Source organism: Asparagus officinalis, chromosome 5 (genome assembly GCF_001876935.1).
Source record: "Asparagus officinalis chromosome 5, Aspof.V1, whole genome shotgun sequence".
Taxonomy (NCBI): Eukaryota; Viridiplantae; Streptophyta; class Magnoliopsida; order Asparagales; family Asparagaceae; genus Asparagus; species Asparagus officinalis.
This window is the reverse complement of record NC_033798.1, coordinates 5,003,348-5,009,911: the sequence shown is the minus strand read 5'-3', so window position 1 is coordinate 5,009,911 and position 6,564 is coordinate 5,003,348.

The following is a 6,564-nucleotide window of genomic DNA, read 5'->3' as shown; positions in this document are numbered from 1 at the left end:
TTGTAACGCGGGTTTCGACCCTGGCGTTTTGATGTTGTAACGCGGGTTCAACCCTGGCGTTTTGATGTTGATACACGGGGAGGACCTCCGCGTCTTGTCTTGAAGAGATTATCACAAAGTAATCTCTTTTGTCATAGCGTTGCAAAGATCATTGTCTTGTAATCTTCGACTTTAGCTCTTTGATATGCAAGAGTCGTTAGATTGTAACTCCCGATGTTGATTATGAAGGCTGTTTGATTAGAGCTTCCATCAGTTGTCGTGAAGGTCGTCAGATTATAACCTTCTGGAAGTCGTCAGATTGTAACTTCCATCATCTGTGTTTTGATGGGGATCAGCTATCTATTGTGATTTTTAGACAGCCTACAGAACCCCCTCCAAAGTTTTCGAAAGTTCGCGGTTGACTGGGACGAATTTTCGGAATACTTTGGATCTTAACTCTGATCTTGGAGCTGTTGATTCCTTGTGGTAAAGGATTTGTTCTCTGCACTTGCTTCGAAGGCATCTTGGTGGAAGGGATTTGCCACATAGGACCTGTGTGAAGGTATGCGCCATAATCCTGCTTCTGGAATGTGGGGGTGGACCCTGCATTTTGAACTTGAGATGCGAGTCTCACCCTTGCATGTTGAATTTGGAACACGGGTGTGACCTCGGCGTTCGGTTTTTGCATCGCGGGTCTGACCTCAACGTTTTGACTTAAGACATGGAAGTGGCTTCCGTGCATTTTTGACTAAGTCTTTAAGACTTGTCTTTGGCTCATCTGTTTTAAGTCTCAGCTCACATCCATTAAGCTGATGGGCCTGCAAACATGCATAGGATTTTAGGCAAACCCTCAGCCATCAACGGATTTGATAAGCCTTTACCGACTACCGTTTGAGTCGGGCTAGCATGTGAATTATTTGAATCCGTTTCACATGTAACGTTGTGCTAAGAGAATGAACTCTCTTAGACTTGATGCTATGATTTTGAATACATAGATTTTGTCATTTTCACGGGAAAAGACTAACCGGTAGCATGTATTAGATGCAGACTTATCTCTATTTAGGGATCGAGATAAAGTCCCCCATACGTGTAAGATATGGATTTTTGGTGCTACGATGTTGAATACGTAGACTTTGTCACTGTTTCTTCCTGTGTTACTTGAAACACTGAAAGAAAGTTGGAAGCGCCAGAAGTGTAGTATTAACTTGGCGTGAAATTTCACTTCTTCACTATCACTAGGATAATTCTAGAAAATATTTAATCCGCTGGGGATTTTATAATGACAACTTGCTATTCTTGTTGAAAAAGGATTAACAAGTTCATTAGGGGGGTTTGACTGTTAGAGGTGTGATGTTAACCTAACAGTATTTTTATGGACCTATCGCTCCGTTGATGAGAGTCGATAAGCGGAAAGTGTTGCGATCGGAGCAACTTTGAGGACCTATCGCTCTATTGATGAGAGTCGATAAGTTGATTTTGTCAGAGATGTTTGATATTAACGTGACAAGATTGTGTTACGATTAGAGCAACTTTGTGGACTTATCATCCTATTGAATAGGATTGATAAGTGAATTGTCAGAGGTTTGGTGTTAACATGACGGGAATTTGTTGCGATCGGAGCAACTTTATGGACTTATCATCCTATCGAAGAGGATTAATAAGTTGATTTTGTCAGAGGTGTGATATTAACATGACAGGAATTTGTGTTGCGATGAGAGCAACTTTGTGGACTTATCATCCTATTGACGAGGATTGATAAGTGGATTGTCAGAGGTTTGATATTAACGTGATAAGAAAATATTGCGATCGGAGCAACTTTGTGGACTTATCATCCTATTGATGAGGATTGATAAGTGGATTGTCAGAGGTTTGAATTTTAACGTGACAAGAGAATGTTGCGATCGGAGCAACTTTGTGGACTTATCATCCTATTGACGAGGATTGATAAGTGAATTTTGTCAGAGGTGTGATATTGACGTGACAGGAAGATGTGTTGCGATTGGAGCAACTTTGTGGACTTATCATCCTATTGACGAGGATTGATAAGTGGATTGTCAGAGGTTTGATATTAACGTGACAAGAAAATATTACGATCGGAGCAATTTTGTGGACTTATCATCCTATTGATGAGGATTGATAAGTGGATTGTCAGAGGTTTGATGTTAACGTGACAAGAGAATGTTGCGATCGGAGCAACTTTGTGGACTTATCATCCTATTGACGAGGATTGATAAGTGAATTTTGTCAGAGGTGTGATATTAACGTGACAGGAAGATGTGTTGCGATTGGAGAAACTTTGTGGACTTATCATCCTATTGAAGAGGATTGATAAGTGGATTGTCAGAGGTTTGGTGTTAACATGACAAGAGAATGTGTTGCGATTGGAGTAACTTTGTGGACTTATCATCCTATTGACGAGGATTGATAAGTGAATTTTGTCAGAGGTGTGATATTAACGTGACAGGAAGATGTGTTGCGATCAGGGTAACTTTGTGGACTTATCATCCTATTGATGAGGATTGATAAGTGGATTGTCAGAGGTTTGGTGTTGACATGACGGGAATGTGTTCTTGTAACTTGCACAAGATTTTAGGAATTAGCGTCTCGCTGGGGGAACTTGCTAAATGAGTTTATCATCAAAAGCGATGAATTTTGATACTAAGATTTTAAAGACTTAGTATCTTGCTGGGGAAGATTGCGATTTGAGCAATTTTGAGGACCTATCATCCTATTAAAGAGGATTGATAAGTTGATTGTCAGAGGTATATTGTTAACGTGACAAATTGGAGCGATGCCAGCTGCATTCATACTCTGTGGGGTGATGATCGCCAGAAGTGTAATGTTAACTTGACGATGTGAAAGATTTATTACTCTTAATCCAATGGATTCCAAGTAACCAACCCCCAGTCTTGATTAAGACTTAGCAGGGGAATAAAAAGAGGTAGACAAGGCACATCACCTAGTGGGGCACTATCCATGAAGTCGGAATAGAGGCACATCATATGGTAGGCCATTATCTGACGAGTTTGACTATCAGAGGTAACTGTTAACGTGATAGTTTTGTGGACCCGCCACCCTACTTGAAGATGATTGGTAGGGAAATTTGGAGGAAAAGGACTATCAGAGGTGACAGTTAACATGATAGTTTTGGTGGACCCGCCATCCTACTTGAAGAGGATTGGTGGGGGAATTTGGAGGAAAAGGACTATCAGAGGTGACGGTTAACGTGATAGTTTTGGTGGACCCGCCATCCTATTGAAGAGGATTGGTAGGAAAATTTGGAGGAAATGGACTATCAGAGGTGATCATTAACATGATAGTTTTGGTGGACCCGCCATCCTATTGAAGAGGATTGGTGGGAGAATTTGGGGGAAAAGGACTATCAGAGGTATCTTGTTAACTTGATAATTGTTGGACCTGCCATCTTACTAGAGAGGATTGGCTTCAGTGGTTGTAGTATCTTCCCCTTTTAACTGAGAAGATTGGGTTTGGTCCGATTGCTCAGGAGAAGATTGGGCTTGGTCCGATTGCTTAGGAGAAGATTGGGCTTCGTCCGATTGCTCAAGTGGATCCTGCCTACTTTGTTCTTCAGCTTTGATTCTGACAATAATCTTTTGAGCCTGTTCGCCTTGAGAGATTAGTTGTCTTCAAGAACGGCATTCTGCAACCCTCATTTGTGCTAGAAGGTTGGTCTGCAAGTTGTGTCGACAGGTCTGCACTAGGGTAGACTGTGTCATACCTGTCGGACATCGCAGAGCCATATTTCGAAACCTTTTGACGAAGGCTTTGACGGACTTCCTCTTCTTTTGCTTAGTGGCGAGGAGGGTATGGATGAAGACTTCTGTATCCTCTTCAAAGAATCTTGACAGGAAGAGTCTCTCTAGATCTGTCCACTTTTGGATACATCCCACAGGAAGTTTCCTGAACCATTCAAAGGCAACTCCCTTGAGGGTGCCAATGAATAATCGAGCTAGTATGGCATCGTTTGATATTACATTTCCAGTCTGTGACTTGAAATGATAAATATGTTGGTTCGGTGATCCCGTGCCGTCAAAAGTTTGTAGCGTCGGGACTTCGAATTTTGGAGGATAAGGGGATGTATCTCATTCGGCAGGATAGGGTCTGATAACTCCCTCATCTTGGAGCTCGCTTCTGTTAGCAATGGCTTTAAGGCGGGCTTCCAATTCTTCCATTTTGGCAGACTGAAGATTCTGCTCATTCTCAGTCTCTCTTCCTTCATCAGAGGAAGATTCCAGGCTGTGGGCTTCTTGGTCAGAAGCCGCATCATCAACCACTTTTCCCTTCCCTTTGCTTGTGTGAGGTCGGGATGAAGACGTTTTTCCTCTCCGGGAGGATTCTTGCCTAGGTGGCAACTCTGTCTTCTGAGATTTAGCCTTGTCTGCGACGAGTTGAGTCAACAGGTCTAGGAGTTCATTGAGGGTCTTCTGCTGTGATTTGAGCATGGCGTCTTGCTCTGAAGACGTTTTTCCTCTCCGGGAGGATTCTTGCCTAAACGGCGAATCTGTCTCCTGAGATTTGGCCTTGTCTGCGACGAGTTGAGTCAATAGGGCCATGAGTTCATTGATGGCCTCTTGCTGAGATTTGAGCATGGCCTCCTGCTCATCAAGTCTCTTNCAGGGGGAATGGCTCCTGTTCGCGTCCGAGTGCGTTGGTAGACTCCTTCAAACTCGTTAGCGATTTCTCTGACGCTTGGAGAATGATCTGTCTCTGACTCGTCAGAACTCAGGGTTGATGATCTCCCTTTACCAACCATGTTAGAAGTGACTCCAAGGTATTCAACCTCTAAAGTCTTCTTCCTGTGATGATGTCGTCGATTATTGAGCAAAACGACATTCGTCGGTCGGTTGAACATCGACAGCAATTCCCGCAAGTCAGAGACTTGGGATGAACCTCTCACAGAGCGTGAGGGTAGAGATGGAACCCCCTGTCCATTAAAGGATGAGACTGGCTCCTGGTGAACATGGATCTTGAGTCCACGTTGATCTTTTTGAACACGACGAATCGCATCGTGTTCTGAAGAAGAAACACGAGGGTCGTGTTCTGTTTTACTAACGCTAGACCGAAGTCTGCGTTTTGTTGATGAAACGCACCTTTGCCGGTTGCGTTTTTGTTGGTTAACGCAGTTTGTAAGTCTGCGTTTTGGATCTTGAACGCACTCCTGAGAGTTGCGTTTTGGTTCTGAAACGCACTCCTGAGAGTTGCGTTCTGCCAAATCAACGCAGTTTTGAAGGCTGCGTTTTGATTGCACAACGCACCACTGAGGGCTGCGTTTGGCATAAACTGAGCCCACTCCTTTAGAGGTAGGGCTGCTCGAGTAATCTCGGCGACTAAAGGAGAGGGTTTCCTTTGGCATAGGAGCAACCTTTGGAGCTTTAGTCTCCTTGGCACCTCTCACAGAGCGTGAGGGTAGAGATGGAACCCCCTGTCCGTTAAAGGATGGGACTGGTTCTTGGTAAACATGAATTTTAAATCCATGTTGATCATTTTGAACACGACGAATCACATCGTGTTCCAAAGAAGGAACACGAGGGTCGTGTTTAGCTTGATTAACGCAAGACCAAAGTCTGCGTTTTGCTAGTGAAACGCAGTCCTGCGATCTGCGTTCGGATTCAGAAACGCACTCCTGAGAGTTGCGTTCAGTTTGTGAAACGCACTCCTGAGAGTTGCGTTTTGGTTCTGGGACGCACTCTTGAGAGTTGCGTTCAGCCAGATCAACGCAGGTTTGATGTCTGCGTTTAAATTTTGGAACGCACTCCTGAGAGTTGCGTTTTAGTTCTGGGACGCACTCCTGAGAGTTGCGTTCAGCCAGATCAACGCAGTTTTGAGGTCTGCGTTCTGATGTTGGAACGCGCCTCTGAAGGCTGCGTTCTATCTGGGAAACGCACCCCTGAGGGTTGCGTCTAGCTTGGCCTATGCAGAGCTCATATTGAGGCTCGCAAACGCGGAGTTCGCGTTGATTGGAGGATCGGCTCTGGAGTCGTGCCAAAGTCGAGACTTCTCCTTTAGGGAGGGGACTGTATGAACAGTGCAACCCCCATGGGAGATAGTCTTTAGATGAGTTGGCCACAATTGGAGCTTTAGTCTCCTCGGAAACTTTGTGGATCTTGCGCATAGCCTTGGGGCTAAAGGATCCGGAGGAGAGGGCCTTCTCAAACTTGGCTTGATCGAACTCGATGATCAGAGTTTCAACGGTCGTTCCAATGAGATGAACGTCGGATTGCGCCACCACTTCTTCGTCAGAAAAGTTGTTCCCCAGCGGAGTCGCCATCTTTTGTTTGTTGGAAATTTAAAGTAAAAAGACAATGAAAGAAAAATTGACTTGTATTCCTCTCAAAATCGATTACAATTTGGATTCCGATTACAAAAGAGAGGAGAATGAATTTGATTCTCCCCTTTGTTTAATTCTGGGTTCTTCACGGTGGCGATGAGATGCCTCCCTCGAATGCTCGCGTCGAGTTTGCTTCTCGTTGACGATCCGAACGTCTTGATTCACTGGAACGATGTCTTCTCCTCACGATTTGACGCTGTGGAGAACTTGCGTGGCAAGTTTGAAGATAACTCTTG